Here is a 20,646-nt window from a genome sequence, read left to right as displayed (position 1 = left end):
TTAGGGTGTGCAGATAACTAAAAGGCTTCCTGTCCTTGATTCCAGGAACTAGAATTACTAAAGCTGGCAACTCTGCATGGTTGTCATTATCTGGCTTTTCCAGCTGGTGAAAACTGATACTAAGAAACTGGGTCCTGTGTGCAACATAGGAGAGGAGGGATGGAAGGAGGGTCACATATTAAAGATGCAAACTTTAAGAACTGTCTGTAAGATTAGGTCTTAGTCTCTAAGGCTCCTTCTAGCTCTCAAGTATGATCTATTTGTACATTTTTAAGAAAATATAAACTTATACTTCCCTTTGGGTGTTTGTTTCACTCATTTAAACCAGATTTGTGAAGACTAGTTGTTTATTTTTATGATGCTGATCCAAAAATGGCATAAATAGTTTGATATATGAATTGGGGTAAAAATAAATGAAGAGTTGGGAGGACACAGGAAACTTTTTTCAACATCCAAACACATATCCAAAAGTTATGGAATTCTCTGATTAGCTGTCACCCCGACTTGGATATCCTGAACTTCTGAAAGGCAGACACCCCCAACTCACTCAGTTTTGTAGACCCACTGGACCCACAGATTTCTTTGCACACAGTAGGCCTTCAATAAATGGTTATTGAATTAAAATACCATGTTTTGCCCTAATCGGTGTGGCTCAGTTGTTGCATCATCCTGCAAAATCGCACAAGTGGCAACCGGATTGTCCATATGAGAGGCCACTGATCAATGTTTCTCACATTGATGTCTCTCTCCCTCTCCATCTCCCTCCCTTTCCTTCTCTCTAAAAATAAGTAAAATCTTTAAATAAATAAATACATACATACATAAATTGCCATGTTTGGGGTCAGCTTTCATCATTTAAGGAGACCTTGGGAACCACAGAGACATGCAAGAGATGTTACTCAAGGGACATCACTGCAAACACCATAAACGAGAACCCCAAGTCTCTAGTTAATGAGTTCATGGGAATTTGGATGAACAACCCTGGATTTGGCAAAATGAAGTAGAAATCTCAGATATGTTTTCTCATAAATTAAATGGGTAATTTTTTAACACTTCATTTTGAACTTCATTGTAAGCATCATTGATTCAATTTTATACTTCAATAATAGCACTCTGATACTATAATCTTATTAAAGTTCAGAAATCCCCACATTTTTCCCCAAGTCAAAGTACCATCAGTGAGTCATGTCACCTCAATATAAAACTTGATTTGTTCTTAGGTATAACTTCTGGGGTTTGCTTTAATTTTTATTATTAAGCATCTTAGAGGTGTTGTTAAAGTATAAACACAGATTTTTATCTTTCTTGTTTGCTAAGATATCTCCAGGTAGTATTTGACATGTGGCGGGCATGCAATTTCATTTATCTATGGCATTTAACACATTTAAAATTTATATCAATGATTTTAAAGGAAATACAAGATAGATTAATTTTTCCTCAAAATCAGAATGAGTAAATTTTTTCTTAAAGGAGAAAGATAGTAAACATGAGAACACTCATAAAAAATACAGAAAACAATGAGTGTGGATATGTTCCACTAAAAATTTACCTATAGAAATAGGTGGTTTTGACCCACAGGACCATTGTTACCAACCCCTGATTATATTTAGATTATATTTACTCCATGATTGTATTCACTCCAACATCAAGTGCCAGATATTAATATAGCCTTTAACTGAAGAAAGGGTAAAAGCTTGATATCAATAAAGCACCAAAAGTGAAAAGACGAATGGAGTAACAGTTTGTGTTAGCAATTAAAATATTTTGGCCCTGGCTGATGTGGCTCAGTGCTCGCCTGCAAACCAAAGTGTCACTGGTTTGATTCCCAGTCAGGGCACATGCCTGGGTTGCAGGCCAGGTCCCCAGTTGGGGGCCTGCAAGGGGCAATCACTCATTGATGTTTTTCTCTCTTTCTCCCTTACCCTCTGTTTAAAAATAAAATAAATAAAATCTTTTAAAAAATATTTCACAAATACCAAAGGTTTAAAACTATAACTAATGGAATATGATAAAAAGGATATTTGCATTTCACTTTTGCAAAAGTTATATGTTATGCTAATGAAAATAACTTAAAATGTTTCCCAAAATGAAAGTAGTATATGTTTGAATCCCCCACAGGATGCCATAATAACTAAGGCCAGAGGTACAATTTGTGGTGAGAACATAAAAACAGAGGACATAGAGAAAAAAATTCTCCAAAGCAAACCTTCCATCCTTCACTCTCATCTTCAGAATATGGATGAAATTGTAGGTCCTTAGAGTCTCCTGTAAACTGAGACTTTGAAATATGAACGCATGGCTATCTGATCCATTTCATTTTTTTTAAAAGAGGTAAGCAGATAGTTTCCTAAGGGAGGGATTTTTTTTTTTTAAATAAAGCTGTGGAAAGGCTTGCAGGACACATTTTCAACCTCACAAGCAGCAGGACTTTCTGAAATCTCATAAGGAACCAATGTTTCCCCATCAGCTAGGGAAGTCGGCTCCACTGACCCTACCATAGTTGCTCTTCATGGTTGGAAAAACAAATTTAAAAAAGACAGTCAACCACTGTGTGTTCAGTGTAAGTGAAAAAGCAATGAAGAACTAACAGCCATGTCCACACTGTTCACATCAAAAAGCTATCCTTTGGTTTAAAAGAGAAGTTATTGATTGCAGAGCAAGGAAGACAAGTCCATGGAAAGACTGTGAACCCCATAAAATTGTATACAAGATGTTATGTATGCGGTTTGTTACTTATAACTATCTGAGGTTCTTTTGTTTAATGTATTGATGTATCTTTTTTTTTAATGATGTATCATTTTGTTTTGTTTTTTCTGTCTCCTTATCTTAAGAATGTACATGCTATGAGATTGGGAAATTATCTGTCTTTTTCCATAGTCTATCCCTTAGTCCAGATTGGTATCTGATACTGAGTCAGCTCTCTATAATTGTACAAGAAATGAAGGAAGGGAAGGAGAAAGATACGGAGGAAAGAATGCAGGAAGAAACAAAGGTACACAAATATCCATTTTGGGAAGAAATTTTCTAACTTTTCTCATATACTCAAAAGTGTCTGTGACTCAAAAAAAAAAAAAGCAGGAATAACTAGTTTTCAACTACAAAGGCTGCCTCTCATTATCTCCTCTGCTTTTTTGCTCACAAGCCACCCTGCTCCTAATTACATACTGAAGTGGTTATCATGGTTTCCCGAAAGCCTATAATGATGCCTATCACTTGAAAAATGTCTCCTTATGTTTTTATTGCTTTCGAGAATTTCTTCTGCCTGCTCAACTTATAGTTGCCATATTTTACCTCTCCATTCAGCCACTTAGATGTCGTGTCATTTATTTATAATTTGTTTGTCTCATCAAGCAGAGGTGTATTAAAAAGTATTGTAACATATTGAAAAAATTGAATTACAATTTCAAGGCATTTTAATCTCTGTTATAGAGTAATAAAACTTTTCCCTTTGTGAAGATAATTTTTAAATTAACTTTTAAACTCTTGTGCACATATCTATATAAGTTGTATGGCAGCTAGTTTTCAAAGATGCCCTCCCCTCTGCCAGTGAATCGTGCTTCCAATATTCACAGCCTTTTTTATCATCCTTCTTGAATCTAGATTGGCCAAGACTTACTTTTGACTGAAAGAATAGGGTGGAAATGATGTTAAGTGATTCTAAGTCTAGATCATAAGAAGTCTTACAGCTCCCACCTGGGTCTCTGGAACACTAATCCTCCAGAACTCTGTCACCATGCTGAAAGGAGCCCAAACCACATAGAGAGGCCACGTATAGGTGGTCTGAATGAACCTGTGCTGAGGCCCTGGCAACAGCCAGCATCAGCTGCTAGCCATGTGAGTGAGCTATCTTGGGTGTCCAGCACAATCAAGCCTTCAGATGCCTTGAGCCCCAACTGTGTGACTGCATGAGAACCCCTAAATGAGGATGACTCGGGTGAGCCCAGTCAACCCATGGAACCATGAGAACGTAAGAAATTGTCATTTACCTTGCCGGTGTAGCTCAGTGGATTGAGCTTGGGCTGTGAACCAAAGGGTTGCCGGTTCGATTCCCAGTCAAGGCACATGCCTGGGTTGCTGGCCAGGTCTTTAGTGGCGGCATGTGAGAGCCTACCACACATAGATGTTTCCCTCCCCCTCTTTCTCCCTTCCTTCCACTTTCTCTAAAAATAAATAAATAAAATCTTTAAAAAAAAAGAAAAGAAATTGTTGTTTTAAGCCACTGACTTTAGGGTGGTTTGTTTTTGGGGTGGTTTGTTACCCAAATGCAGATAACTGGAATAAATTGATTAAAAATAAATGCCAAAGCTACAGTTAGCTATATTTTCACTGAAGCCTTAAAAAATAAATATCAATATTAACAGAAATACTGTATAAGCTGTCAAGTCATTAAAGAACAAGGTGTATATAAATGTCTAATTACTATGTTGTTCACCTGAAACTAATACAATATCGTATAGCAACTGTAATTGAAAAAAAAAATAAGCCCCCCAAAAGCTCCCCCCACCAAAAAAATAACAAGGTAAACTTTAAGAGATTCTGAAGTATTGTTTTTCACAACTAAGTTGCTGATTTTGTCTGGTTCTGTCCTTTGAGGTGGGGTGATATGCTGGTCATTGTGAAACAACATCATGACCTTAACCTTTTGGCGTCTGCAAAGTAAATATACTTGCAGTTACATCGGACTTAAATAGATAAAAAGCAAGTCCTTGCCCATGTGCTTTAGCTAAAAAAGGAGAGGAGGTGTGGTCACAAGTAGACAGATTAAAGATTTTCTATTTGCTCATACTTCATGTTAATCACAGGTCCATAATTCCTAATCTGCAATTTTGAAATCCACCAAGGTCTGATTACCAAAAGTTTTTTTCCCCTAAGTTTGGCATCTACCACACTTGGTAGTAATTGAACTTTCCTTTGGCTGTTTATGGTCTTTACCTTACTTAACATAAACACCCATCCCATTACAGAACTATTAGTGCGTTTGATTACAAGGTCTGGTCTCCAGTCCTAGGTCCCTTTTCTACTGTCCCACAACTAACATGCAGTTTATGTGCCTACGTCCCCCTTCTAAAAATTGAAACTTCTAAATTCCAAAACACTTCTGGTTTCAGACCTGAAGGAGAGCTTATTGGAGACCTGAAGTAAACATCTTTGTGCAAGCGAAAGGGCAGTATGGTGTGGAGTCACTGAACACTCGCTGGATTCAGACAGCCTGAGTTCAAATTCCCACTCTGCTGCTCGCCACCTTCGAGACCTAGGTTAGTAAGTAACCCTGTGCCTCAGTCTCTTCCTCTGCAAAGTGAGACTACTAATAGAAACTACCTCATAGGGTTCTTAAGAGAACTAAAGAAGATTATGCATGTAAAAATCCTAGCCCAATCACTAGTAGTTGGTACACGCTCAACAAATGTTAACTCTTATTTTATTATTATTAAATGTAAGCTTTTAATGAATTCAATAAAACTAATATCTCAGTTACAGTTTAGTGAGGAAAAAGGGAACTACTCAGATATTAGCAGCAGAAAGATATTTAATATACAGAATCAGATGTGTACAAAGTCTGTGGAAGGAGTGGATGGGTGAAGGTTGAGAAGGGACCACCACTGACTCTCAGGTGACGCCACATCAGCTGTGGACATCAGGAAGCTGCTGTACACAGAATCAGAAACTGCAGGAAATGACAGGAAATCACCACCAATGTCACAGCTGCTTTGCACCTTAGAAACTGGTTACTGTCAGGGCACTTTTTGGAATCCAGCTCTACTGCAAAAATTTGTCTGTCAGACCCTGGTGTCAATCACCGCCACTGGAGGAAGAATTACATGATCCTTGTGCCATCCAAACACCATGAGTACATGGCACTGGCAGAACCTACACCTTATCATAACTGTGTGGAAATGCAACCCTTGTGATACAAACAATATTCAACACAAGTCATTTCATAATATAATTTCCATTTGCAAGACATCATAAAAGCTCTGTGAGGTAGAGAGGAACTACAGCATAGAGGGGCTTAGTGGTGTGAAATTTAGAGTACATACTAAATCTCAATTTTACTAAATGTAACCAATTCAAACTAAGTTAAAAGTGAATATGAAACAAGTCCCCAAAATATAAAGGTAGTAGTCTACATGAAGTCTTAAAAATGAAGAATCAAATGGCAATAATTCATCATTATTCAACCTTCCCCATCAAAGGTAAACACTGCACCTAGACATGAATATTTCTGTAAGAAAAAGGAATACTACATAATCCTAGATGATTTGCCCAATTCTGGCATGGCTTGGATGTACCCTACTAAAAACCCTTTAACTCCCTTTACTTTTTCCATGTCCTCCAAACAAGTTTTCTTGTTGCTGTTAGGCTCCTCAGATAAATTCTTAATGACAAAAAAAAAAAAAAAAAAGGGTTCTGAATGGAAGACAAAGAGTTTGAGCCATTAAAGATTTTATATTTGCATTTTAAATTAATACAGACACCAAAGCTAACAAGATGGTTCATCAGTAAGTTAAACTCATACAACACAGAGACCAAGAGTAAGATATCAGTCTAGAATAGTGCCTACGGTTGGGCCAAAGCAACTAGTCCACATTGAGAAGTCATGCTGGCTGTGAGGGGCAGCACTTGAAAGGGAGAGTGGGCAGTGAGTCATTCTGTGGCTATCTATGTGTGACCAGTGGCCTGTAGTTTATACGCAATGTCCTGTTCATTTCCATTTGTCCTCCCTTAAAAGTGAGAACAGTCTTTCTGAAAATGCTATCCTTCGTGAAGTCAGGTTTGTTTACATTGGGGGTAGGATATTCACAGAGAAAGTCCCTGTAACTGTGTGGTGACAATGGTCATCATGGCAGAAAACCCCAAGGGAAAAGTGAAATGCCTGTGTTTGTTCCTGCTGCCTGTCACATCTCCAAACCCTTAACACTTTCCCCTCTGATACTTCTCAAACCAAGAATTTAGGTGTTCTGTGACTTGATTTATAAGCAGGAATAACTGCCTTACAGTCTCTACAAGAAACTGAGACTTAAATGTATCAGGCTGGAAATAGGTTAGAACAGGAATCCAGGCAGTACCCTAGTCAAGATACCAGTCTACACAGAGGACAGGGTCCTGAGAGGGTAAGCTACAGGCCAAGTGGGGAATAGAAATGGGTGGGTAGTATAATGTGGCAGGCTAGTGCACACTCATCGGACCCATCTCTTAAAGTAGCACACTGCCACATCACATTTCTGGCCTCTCTGCAGCTAGGTGTGCTCATGTGACTGAATTCTGCGCATAGTGGGCAAAAGTGACGCGCACCACTTCCTGTTCTGGCCCACAGAAACCTCCCACAAGCAATTCTCTATGCTCTTTTCCTCTCCAGAGCAACTTTGGAAGCCAAGTGTGGAAGATGGCATGGATGGAATGAGCTTGGATCCATACATGTCTGCTGGAGACATGACCACCCAGCAGAAATACCCATGAGAAATACCCATGAGGTTTAATTTCATGAGAAATAAAACTTGATTGTGTGAAGCCACTGAGTTTTGGGAGTTCATCTATTGCAGCAGCTCACTTTACCTTACAATCACCTTCATAAAAACCAAGGAAACGACAAGATGCCCGGAGAAGCTGGCTGAGAGAACAATGGTCAGCAGCAATACATGTTGCAATGCAGATGTCAGTGGCCTTACAGCAGAATCCTCTACTCTGCCTCCTCTGCCTCCAACTTGCACCCTTTATCTTACCTGCTGTTCATAGCTGAGTTTCTTAAAAGAGCAGTCTACATGTGCTTTCTCCACTTCCTCACTTCCCATTCTTTCCTCTTTCCATAAAATCTAGATCTGGCCCCACACTGGCTGAAACTTCACCAGTGACCTCCCAGCTGTCAAATCCAACTGACCACTTCTCAATCTATATGGAGTGGCTTTTAATATGCAACAACACACAGACTTTGTTTCCCCCTGTAAAAATTAATCTGTTTCCAAGGTTCATGAGGGTATTAGCACAGAATACCAGGGACAGGGTCTTCAGTTCGCAAGAGTCTGGACCGACATGCTTCTCCTGTAGCCTATTCTCTTCCCTTAAAGACAAATGGCTACCTGCTTTGGTTCTATGCTGGGTACAAGAGCTGTTGTCTAGACTAGAAAACCCAGTGCCTCCTCTCTAGGTAGACAAGGCACTTGCCACCTGCCCAGGGGTCCGTAGGGGAATGCCTCCAGTCCCACTGAGAGTGCCAGCCTCAGTTCATTCAGGACACTCTCTCCTCCTACCAGTGCACGCCCACTTTGCAGTCTCCTTGGAGCCCTTCCTCTGCAATTAAACAATTCAACTCTTTTTGAGAATCCTTGGTCTCCAAACTCAAAATCCCCACTTGGGCTAGGGAATGGTGAAAATATTTCCCACAGAGAATGAAAGCCTCAGTAGATTATCTTGTGGCAACTTGCCACGCTTGAGCTGAAGCGGGGAACAATTTCCCCCCTTCAAAGTCTACTTGAATTCTGTGAACATGCCCTCTGAATTTTTCTTCTTTCTTCCTGGTTATTCTTTCTTAGTCCTCTTTGCTCTGCCCATCCCTAAATCAATGGTTTTCTTTTTTCCCCTTTTTTATACCTAAAAGTACTCTGAAAAATTATACACTCCCCTTGCACATTTTTAAGTTATTTAAAAATTTTTATCTTGTCTAAATAGTTGCAAAGTTTAAATTTTATAGTATATCATAAATATCAATGTTTTAAAATGAAACTTTTCTACTGTTCTTTTAAATAAATCTAATGGAATCTATAAAACATAATGATGTTATAACCCACTATCATCCATATTTTAAAATATTTGAACAACCTCTTTTTTAAGAGTTGGCATTTTATATGGTTTTTTTCCTTTTGACATCATATACCATTTCCCACAGAATTTAACCTTAACATTGTATATTTTATACCTTATAGTTTTTACTGATCTCTCTCTTACTTCTCTGGAAAATAAGTAAAAATTAAAATGTGTTTGTGTTTCCCATAGTTATAACCTCTAAGTGTTAAAAATTTCTTCTGGATTGAGTTCCAATACAGTGATTAATGGTGCATAATTGATCAAAACAACATAAATATTATAAATTTGATATGTAATTATTAAATAGAAAAATAATGTTTATTGAGGTATAATTTAGATCCAAAAAATTACCCATTTTAAGTGTGTATTTTGATGATCTAAGACAATTGTGTGCAATTACATAACCAACACCACAATCAAAATCAAGAAGATACAAAATATTTCCTTAATTCCAAAAGTTCCCTCTTGCCTCCTTTCAGGAAATCCCCAGCCCTTGTCCCTGGCCCCAGGCCTATAGTGAACTGCTTTCTGTCCCTATACTTTTACCTTTTATTGGAAATTGTTGTGGTCTGAATGTTTGTGTCTCCCCCAATTCACATGTTGAAATCCTAATTCCGCATGTGATGGTATTTGAATGGAAAGCTTTTGGCAGTGCTCTGCCCTCATGACTGGGACTAGTGTTCTTATGAAAAGAGACCCCAGAGAGCTCCCTAGCCCCTTCCACCATGAGGACACAGTGAGAATGTGCCGCCCGTGAACCAGGAGGTACTTGCTAAACACCAAATCCGCCAGCACCATGCAAGATCTTGGACTTCCCAGATTCCAGAACCATGAGAAATAAATTTCTGTGGTTTTAAGTTACCCAGTCTGTGCTATTTTGTTATAGCAGCCCAAATGGACTAAGACAGAAATGCATTCTTAATTTATGGGACTAGAGATATATAAATATGTATTTCCCCTAACTTAGTTATCTGCTGGTAAATATTATTTGTTGCTAGAATGAGACAGGATTCTGAATCAATTCTATTATATTCCTATTTTTCATTTTTATAAATGTAAATTCCGAGAAACCTTATTCACATAAATGAGTGAATGAGAAAGGAAAAGTTTATATATATATGTCAAATCTTTGAACTCTTTTCGAGTTACGCTAAAATTAGAGTGGTCTATAATCACAGACTAATTGTGATGGTTTAATAGCTGACAACTCAGTAAGGTCCACTTCGGTTCTGCTGAATGCAGAGAGTTGGAGACCACCGGCTGGCAGAAGGCCTGCTATTTAGTCACTAGAGTCATCCACTTTCCCAGAACCAGTACCAGTATTTCCAATTGCTCATATGTTTGTCATCTTGGAGACTTTTCACCTTCTAGGACAATGCAGCCTGCTGCAACGAAGAGTGTGCCTTTCTTTTTGAAAGTGCAAGAAAGGAAATTGAGACAGGGTAGGAAAGGAGACACTGCCCTCCACATCCCAACCCCATCGCAAGCACATTCTCAGACAGAGCAATTAAAGGAATGTTTGGAAATGGAAGCTGAGGATCTAGAAACAGATTCCCTTAAAACACCCATGCTCAGGTACCCCTTAGAAAGTCTTCACACTCCCCTCAGGGTACTTTATCCAATTGAAAGTGTCCTCTGCCTTAAATAGCTACCATTAGTTTCAGTTCAGCCCCAGGTCATCCTCATCTACTGTAGTTGTACACATTCCCCTCATGGGACAATGCACCTTTGACTTCAACCACCACGATGGGCTGATAGCTCCCAAATCTCTCCCTCCAGATCAGACCTCTAGCCTCAGTCTAAGAATCATGTATTCAATTGGCTGTTCAACAGCTACACTTCTCACTCTTCTGACTTAGGATTAATAGGCTTTCTTACATACACAAACTTATTCTATCCCAGATTTATGAAAAATATTCAAACCCACAAATTAAATTGGGAACTAATTAGCTAGCATTTTTAAATTATTTTACTCTCTACAAAGTGCTCTCATCTATATACCTGTGTATATAATATAAAGGATACAAAGTATACATGTGACTCCCACAGTAAATGCTTATATTTTGCAGATGTCCAAACTCAGACTCAGTGAGATAAGTGAAAAGTCGACTACATTAAAAAAATATGAAGGAAATAAAAAATTTATTCTCTGTCTTGACTCCATTGGAGAGAAATTAAATAAAGATATTAAAAATAAACCCAAGGCAATGTATACTAGGGGCCAAACTACCATTCAGGTAGATGAAGCAAAGGATATTTTTTCAATAGTTTTAATAAAAAGTAGAATAGATTTCTAATCACTGCACAGGCACTGTTCCTCATTTTCTAATAAAAATATGAAAAAATTAAAATTAGCTGGGAAATAAATTAATTTACTCATAGTATCTAAATTCCAAAACAATTTGATGAACAATATCAATGATTTAAGGGTTGTTCAGCCAGAAACAGGAGGTGAGATGTGTCACTTCCTTGGCTTCCTTCCAACAATTCCATAAAAAATGGTTTTCTCATTCTTTTATAGATTGTGTCTTAGACATACTAATTCATTGAGTGTACATTTCCTGTCCTGAATAAGGTGTTTGTAGATTATGGGGGAAAACAATGTCTTAGGTTCTCCACATCTTGAACAAGAGTTGTTTGTAACAAACCCCAGGCAAAAGGGCCTCCTGGCTTCACTCCCTAACCCCATATTACTCAAACCAGAAACGGAAGCCACGTGGCACTTATTCCCACCTTTGAATGAAAACTAGACTGTAGCACCTAAGTGGCACCAAAAGTACAGAGGATATTATTCCAATATCACTGAATGTAATAATTTAAAATATTTTTGTCATCACAAAAGTAATGTTTATTGTAAAAAATTCAGACAATACAGTGGTAGGGAGAATAAAAAGTCAAAGTTCCACTCCACACAGCTCTTTTCCCCATAGGAATTCCCTGTTAAAGGTTTGAGGTGAATCATTTCATATCTTATCTATTTTTAAACATTTACAAACATACAGTATATTTTTAAGTATATTTTATTGTTTATGTTATTACAGTTGTCCCAATTTCTCCCCCTTTTCCCCCCTCTACCTGGTACCCACTTCTCTCCAGCAATACCCACCCCCCAGTTCATGTTCATGGGTTGTGCATATAAGTTCTTTGACTTCTCCATTTCCTATGCTATTCTTAACTTCTCCTGTCTATTTTGTTCCTATCAGTTATGCTTCTTAATCCCTGCACCTTTCCCCCATTCTCTTCCTTCCCCCTCCCTGGTGATAACCCTTTTTTTTTAGATTCAGTTGTTGATAGTTGTGAATTTGTTGCCTTTTTAATGCTCATGGTTTTGATCTTTTTCTTAAATAAATCCCTTTAACATTTCCTGTGATAATGGCTTGGTGGTGATGAACTACTTTAGCTTTACCTTGTCTGGGAAGCACTTTATATGCCCTTCCATTCTAAATGATAGTTTTGCTGGATACAGTATCTAGGTTGTAAATCCTTGTTTTTGTTTTTGTATTTTTAAGATTTTATTTATTTATTTTTAGAGCGAGGGGAAGGGAGGGAGAAAGAGAGGGAGAAAAACATCAATGTGTAAGAGATACATTGATCAGTTGCTTCTCACATGCCCCATACTGGGGACCTGGCCCACAACCCGGCATGTTCCCTGAGTGGGAATCGAACCAGTGACCTTTTGGTTCACAGGCCGGCATTCAATTCACAGAGCTACACCTGCCAGGGCAGTCCTTGCTTTTCATCACTTTGAATACTTCTTGCCAGTCCCTTCTTGTCTGCAAAGTTTCTTTTGAGAAATCCATTGATAGTGTTATGGGAACTTCTTTGTAACTCTCTGCTTTTCTCTTGCTGCTTTTAAGATTCTCTCTTTATATTTAACCTTTGGCATTTTAATTATGATATGTCCTGGGTTGTGCAGTCTGGCCTCGGGCTGGGATCGCTCGCTTGCAAGGTATTCCTCCCATCCAATCTGCTCCCATTGCTTCCACTGCTTTTCTGTGCCACACTGTCTCTCTGCCCGTCTCTTGTGACTCTGCCCCTCCTACCCATGTGGATGAATGTGTCTTCTTTAAATCCATGGTTATTGGATTTCCACACAGCTCAATTTTCTGACAGTTCTGGGTGTTATTACTTTTGAGATTTTGGTTATAATTGTTTCTATGGTTGCGTTATGGTTTCTATGGAGGCAAAACATGTCTATCTACCTCTGTCTTGACTGGAACCAGTATATTGTTTTTAAAACCTAAATGGCATACCATTGATATTAGTTTATGATTTAGATTTTCATTTAACAATATACTTTAGAACTCATTTTAATATACATCAACTTTTTTCTTGTTAAGAGTTGCATAATATTCTTGACTTACTATAATTTATTTGACTGTTCCTCTATTGGCGGACATTTAGATTATTTTCAGCATCCTGATATTGCAAACAAAGAAACATTCTGTACACAATTTTGTGCACTATCTGCTGGAATTTCTGCAGGACAGACTCAAAGAATACTAATTAGGTCATTCGATACCTGCATTTAAATTTAGATTAGAATCACATAGCAATTTATGATTACCTTTTCTTTTTGATATTTCTTTTTAACTCACAAAATTTGATCATACACATTTCAAGCTGGGAGAGATCATGCCAGTGTTGGGAGAGGCTTTTTGCACCTGGGGTGTGTCTGAGTCCATTCAGGTTGTTATAACAAAGGTACCATGGAATGTGTGACTCAAACAATGAACATTTATTTCTCACAGTTCTAGAGGCTGGAGAGTCCGTATCGACGCACTGGTAGATTCAGTGTCTGATGAAGGCCTGCTTCCTAGTTCATAGAAAGCTGTCCTCTAGCTATGCTCTCCTATGGCAGAAGGGGTGAGGGTTTCTCTGGGGTCCCTTTATAAGGGAGCTAATCCCATTCATGAAGGCTCTACCCTCAAGATCCAGTCACCCCCAAAGGCCCCACCTTCTAATACCATCACCTTGGGGATTAGGTTTCAACATGTGAACTTAGGAGGACACAAAACTCCAGTCTATAGCAGGGTGGGATGTCTTCATTGAGCAGGACTGTCCCACAGACTGCAGGACACTTAGCATCCTTGACTCTGCTTGTTAAAAGCAAGTCACACCCTGTATGAGTTAACTATTGGTACGTAATGAATTACCCCAAACTCAGCATCTGAAAACAATAATCATTTGTTATCTCACAGTTTCTACAGGTCAAGAATCTGGTTTGAAGAATTCAGCTCATCACCACATGGGCCTCTCCCTAGGGTTGCTTATGACAAGCCTTTCCACAAAGAAAATAGAGACAGACAGACAGACAGAGAGACCAAAAAAAAGGCGGCTGCAGTGCCTTTTCTAACCTTATCTAAGAAGCAGTAGACTTTCATTTCCACTGGATTCTGTTGGTCACATAGACCAATTTTGCTACAGTTTGGGAGGGACTGCAAAGGGGTGTGAACATTAAGAGTGGAATCGTCAGTGGTCATTTTGGAAGCTGGCCACCATATACCTACAATCACTGTGACAGCAGAAATACCCCACACATACTCCCAACCACCCTTCCCTCCTCAGTTAAAAATATCACCTTGTTTCCTGGTAAGGAAACTGAAGCGAGAGAGAGACAGTGACCTGCTTGGGTTCTACATTTGGTACTGGCAGCACTCCTCACCATACGGCCTCTCAATAAACACGTTTGTGGATAATCTTTCGAAATCATTGGTGTTCATTCAAGAAAAAAAGAAATTATGATAATAATCATGTATTAAGATTAACAGTAGGATGAACAGTAGCATTTTTTTTCCTATGCCTAAAAATGTCAGTATTTTTTATACTGGAAAAAGTAAGCTTATATTTTAAAACTCCTCTTCAATTTTCTCAAGTATGGTTAAGATCCAGTCTGCTGCGACAATTTTTAGTATTTTTCAAACATTCATGAAATAAAATTTTTGTATGCCAAAGAACTCTAATCCTGCAAAGAGCTCTTCAACTTGGGGTGAGACGAGTTGGGAGGATGTGAATAATGGTCATAAGGCTACTGATACTGCTATTGATGGGCCCAAAGCTTTAGAGCCATTATCTCATCTAATTTTCACCACAATTCAGTAGAGGTGAGTATTATTAGTCTTTATTTGTCAGGTAAGGAAACTGTGATCAAAAATATCTAGTAATTGCTAAGTCACAGAGCCTGGACAGAAGCCAACTCTGCTTGAACTTAACCTCTGCCCCTACATGATTAGGACTGAATTCTTCATTCTTGTTATCATACAACCATGTGGGGTTCTTGTTGGGAACCGCCCTGCCTAGTTTCAAAAACTGTAACCCCTCGTGGCTAAGGCTGAGTGAGAGACCTTGGGGCCATAAGCCACTAAGGAGACAAAGCTTATCTCCCTGGCAGGGGGCACAGCCTCTGCCCCCTTTTACTTCACCCTGCTTGGCCCTGAGCATGACCAGTTAGCCAATGACAGGTAAGATTCCTCAAGGGAGGGACGACCTAAGACAGGCATGGTCATGAAGGGGCCCTCAGGGAAGGACTTGGGGGGCTATAGAAAAAGGGGGTGATGGACCCTTGCCCCTCGGCTTTGACATATCCTGAGTCCTCATTCTGTCTGCGAGAAGTGTCCTGATCTCTTGGCTGCCTTACTTCCCCTGCCTGACTTAAGCCTGAAACAATGACAGAGGTGGGGGTGGCCCTGTGCTGGAAAGGGCGGGCTCCCTAGGGCAGTCAGGCCTAAGAAAGAATACATAAAACTCTGTGAAACCTGCTTTGCTAAGAATGTCCTTAGTTTTCTGATAAGGGTCCAAGCATGAAATGAGTTTGTTCCCCAAAGTTTTATAGCCTTTTAGCTAACTGACCCTGACAGAATAAGCCCTCAGAGTTCTTTGTATGTTATCTATTGTTTGATCCTTACTGCCTGACAATGAGCTTTACCTGTATTCCTGTGCAAACTGAACTCAATAAAAGCCCATTGAGGAAAAGGCTCCTGGCCCTTCTCGTTTGAGAGATTGGCCACCTCCCCCCCCCCCTCCGGAAAGCAGATCGTGTCTTGGTAGACTTGTTTTCATCTGTGGCAGCCAGGGGGGGCACTGTGAGCAAAGACCCCCACAGGTTCTGCTGCCCCCACCAATAAATTTTGGAGGCAGAAGTTTGGTGAAAAAGGAAAGGGGGTGTTTATTTAAAGGTTATATGATTTTGGAAGAATAATGGGTTTCTGTCTCAAAGTTTTTTTCCTTTAAAACACCCAAAGGCAAATAACCCCTCTATCCCTTGCCATCTCAGTTCAAGAATGCACCTGGAATCCCTTCTCCCATTTAAAAAAATATACCATCCTTTGGGAAATACAGGTGGCTTAGCTGGTTCCCAGTCACAGCTCAGCTCCAGGTGACTTTTGGAGTCTGTGTGCACTGGCATCCTTCTTATGACATGCTGTCCTTCTCCATCCAAGGCCCACCACTCCTCACACTTGTGGAGGGGAGTGGGGCTTCTCAGACCATGCAGTCTCCAGGGCCCACCAGCCTGGTAATGCTCTGGCCCCCAACCCATGACCAGGCTCATGAGCAGAAGGAAAGAGCCAGAGCCTCTATGTGTTCTCTGTTTTTAAAGTCTGGCCCAGAGTTCCATGCAAGGTGGAAGAGTACAAATTCCCAGGCAATTCAGGCCAACGTATACCATGCTCATTGCCCACGACCCAGGGCAAGTCCGCCAGCGCTGCACTGCTGCCTAAGGGCGTGGAAAGGCTGTCACGTGGTTTCAGTTGCATTTCAATGGGCACTTACCAGCCCCTACTGCAGGTCCCTCTGGCGAGTGCAGGCTGTCGCGCCACTTGGGGTTTTCTCGCTGCTCTCCAGTGATCTGGCCAGATCTGTTACATTCTTACGACTACAAAAAACAGTAGTACTTAGTTCTTTAAGAAAGGCCAAGAGGCAGCAAGATGGCAGCCGAGTAGGAGAATTTACCTCACACTCCCTCCCAGAACCAAGCTGAAAATAAAAATAAAGCGGATGACGCCCACCCAGTATGAACGACTGAAGACTACCTGAAGAGGAGACACTTACCCAAGGATAGGCAGACATCCCCTTGAGACCAGTAAAAAGGGCAGGGATGCAAAATGGGCGAGCACCACTTTCACCGGCTCCAGGCCGGGGCAGCCGCAGAGCTGAGAGACCTTCGGGGAGAGAGGAGTGAGGCCCGGACCTCAGCCGGGCTCGCAAGCGCCGAGCACCAGGGCCAGGATCACCCGGGATCACTGCGTCCAATGTAAAAGGCCGCGGGTTTTCGACCCCTTAGAGAGCGATGGAGCCCACTGGGTACAAAGGCAGTTTTCCCTTTTTCTTTTTCCCTTTCTGTTGTTCTAAGGGGCCCATGCACAGGCTTCACACCCCCAGCTACTCGCCTGGGGCTGGGCGCAGGGAGGGCAGCACCGCCTGGAGTGTCAGGAGGAGAGTCTGCAGTGGGAGGCCAGGCAGAACACCACGCCCCGGCAGGCATTTTCCTTGAAAAGAGGAAACCTCTCCCACGGGAAAAACAATTACCCCACCCTCTGGAATCCTGCCTGCCCTACCCTGAATCATTAAAAATATTTTTCTTTTTTTCCTGTTTTCCCCAACCTGCATCTTAATTCCTGCTGAGGAGAGAGCAACACAGGCGGACTCAGGGATGCTAGAGACTGGCTTTAGGGCATGGCCACTCCACACACTTTCCCAGCAACCAGACTGGCACCACCCCCTCACGGGAGAGCCTAGGAACACCCTCCCAGTTTCCAGCAGACCCAAACTCTGGGCTCTGGAGGCCACACCCATTATCCCATTAGGGTCTTTGCCTTGCGGAGTTAAGGGATAATCCGAGACAGACTCAGTGTGTAGTAAGGGAATGCGGGACACACCCACCATCTTCCCTGAAGTCTGAACAGCACTCCCACAGGAGATCAAAGGTCCCCATCCTCCCAATTCCACCAGAAGTCCTCTCAGGAACAGATAGGTCAGTGGCTAGACTAAGACTAAAGGCGGGACTGCAGGCAGAGGCAGGTGGAGGCAGTTCCTCCAGTGCCTTCGGTCATTAGCTGACCCACCCCTGGGCCCTGTGCTGATAAAAAGCCAGACTTACAGAGCCACGAGGCCCATCCTGGACACAGCCAAGCCCAGAGGAATCAGCCACAAACTATGGACTGCTTGTAACTTTGAATAGGCTGCCTAGAGCTAGACGTGGACAGCATCTGACGTTAGCTTGCACCCACTTCAGACAACATCAGAGTCAGAGGGACAGCCCAGCAGGTAAACACTAAATTCTGCTGAGATGAGTTTCATTTCATTCTTTTCCATCATTTTCATTGTTTTTGATTTACATAGCTTTTTATCATTTTTTTCTTTTTCCTCAATTTTTCTATTTTTCTCTTTTTTTTCTTTCTAATCTTGAATTTTACTCTTCCCCTTTCTGACTCTATTTTGCCTTCTTCCTTTCTTTTCTTATTTTTTAATTTTATTTTTTTTCTCTTTTTTGTTCTTTTGTGGTAATTCCATGTTTCTATTCCTTACTCTTATGGTTTCTCCTCCCTCTATCCTGTCATAATCATTTTCCTTTCCTTTGGTCTTATAGTCTTGTTTTTCTTATAATATTTGTTTCTCTTTCCAATTTTGTTACTTTACTTATTTATTGTTGATTTTGCTGTGGTTGTTGAGGGGTTTGTTTTTTTTTTCTTCTGTGGGTTTTATTTCCTGTGTTGTTTTGCTTTGTTCTGTCAGCACCAGTACAACAGCATATAAGATGTGGTTGAGGTTGAGCCTCTCAGTCAATCAGCCAGAGGGGAGAACACACCAATGAATGGGCCAAAAACTATCATGACCCAAATACAACAGAAGGCCCACAGAAACTGCGCAAGGGACATTCCTACAGCATCCAGCTCAGGAGATCAAGGAGACTGCACCACTGAGTCCCATAGGACTCCTACACACAATGCCACTGCTGAAGACAGGGAGTCGAAACAGATCTCTAATACATAGAAACAAGCAAAAAGAGTCAGATAAAAAGAGGAGACAAAGAAACAACACCCAAATGAAAGAAAAGGAGGAATCCCTACAAAAAGAGCTGATTGAAAATGAAGCAAGCAATTTATTAGACATAGAGTATGAAGTAATGGTTATAAGGATGCTTGAGGAACTTAGAACTACAAGGAACTTTGGGGGAACCACATCAACTTGAAAAAGGAAATAGAAACAATGAATAATACCAGTTGAAAATGAAGACTGCAATATCTGAAATGAAGAATACACTAGAAGGAATTAAAAGCAGGTTAAATGAAGCAGAGGATCAAACCAGTGATTTGGAGGACAAGGTAGAATAAAACACCCAATCAAAGCAACAAAAAGAAAAAAGACCTACAAATAATGAGGATAGTTTAAGGGAACATTGAAGCAACATGAAAGGTAATAACATTTCATCATAGGAACAGCAGAAGAAGAAATTGAGCAAGGGACATAAAACCTGTTTGAAGAAATAATGACAGAAAACTTCCCCAGACTGGTGAAGGAAAAAGTTATACAAGTTCAGGAAGCATAGATGGTCTCAATCAAGATGAACTCAAAGAGGCCCATATCAAGACACATCATAATTAAAATGGCAAGGTTTAAAGACAAAGAGAAAATCTTAAAGGTGACAAGAGAGAAGCAGTCAGTTAACTGCAAGGGAGCACCAATAAGACCTTCACCTGATTTCTCAACAGAAACACTTAAGGTCAGAAGGGATTGGCATGAAGTATTCAAAGTAATGAAAAGCAAGGATCTGCAACCAAAACCACTCTATCCAGCAAGCCTATCATTTAAAATTGAAGAAAAAATTCAAGAAAATTGAAATCATATCAAGCATTTTCTTGAATCATAATGGCATGAAACTAGAAATCAACCACAGTAAAAAATAAATAAATAAACTCAAAATCATTCAAATATATGGAAATTAAATAGCATGTTATTAAATAAGGAATGGGTCCCAATGAGATCAAGAAAGAAGTCAAAAAGTACCTGTAAACAAATGAAAATGAACACACAACAACACAAAACCTATGAGACAGTGCAAAAGCGGTTCTGAGAGGGAAGTTTACAGCATTACAGGCCTGCCTCAAGGGGATAGAAAGGTCTCATACAAACAATCTAGCCCTACATTTAAAAGAACTAGAAAAACAACAACAAACATAGCCCAAAGGGAGTAGAAGGAAAGAAATAATAAAGATCAGAGGAGAAATAAATGACATAGATACTAAAAAAAAAATTCAAAAGATCAATGAATCCAGGAGCTTATTCTTTGAAAAGATAAACAAAATTGATGAACCTTTATCTAGACTCATCAAGAAAAAAAAGAGGACCCAAATTAATAAAATCATAAATGAAAGAGGAGAAATAACAATGCATACCACAGAAATACAAAGGATCGTAAGAAAATACTATGAACAAATATACGCCAAGAAATTGGACAACCTGGGTAAAATGGACAAATCTCTAGAATCATACAATCTCCCAAGACTGAAATAGGAAGGAGGAAACTTGAATAGACCGATAAAATTGAAGCAGTAATCAAAACACTCCCAGCAAACAAAAGTCCTGGAGCAGATGGTTTCACAGGCAAATTTTACCAAATAATCAAAGAAAAAAATAATACCTATCCTTCTCAAACTATTCCAAAAATTCTAAAAAGAGGGAAGACTTTCAAACTCTTTTTACAAGGCCAGGATTATCCTAATTCCAAAACCAGGTACAGATACAACAAAGAAAGAAAACTACAGGTCATAATCTCTGCTGAACATAGATGCTAAAATCCTTAATAAAATATAGCAAATCAGAACCAGTAATACATTAAAATGATCATAT

Source organism: Desmodus rotundus, chromosome 4 (assembly GCF_022682495.2).
Source record: "Desmodus rotundus isolate HL8 chromosome 4, HLdesRot8A.1, whole genome shotgun sequence".
NCBI classification, from domain to species: Eukaryota; Metazoa; Chordata; class Mammalia; order Chiroptera; family Phyllostomidae; genus Desmodus; species Desmodus rotundus.
This window is presented reverse-complemented; position numbering follows the sequence as displayed.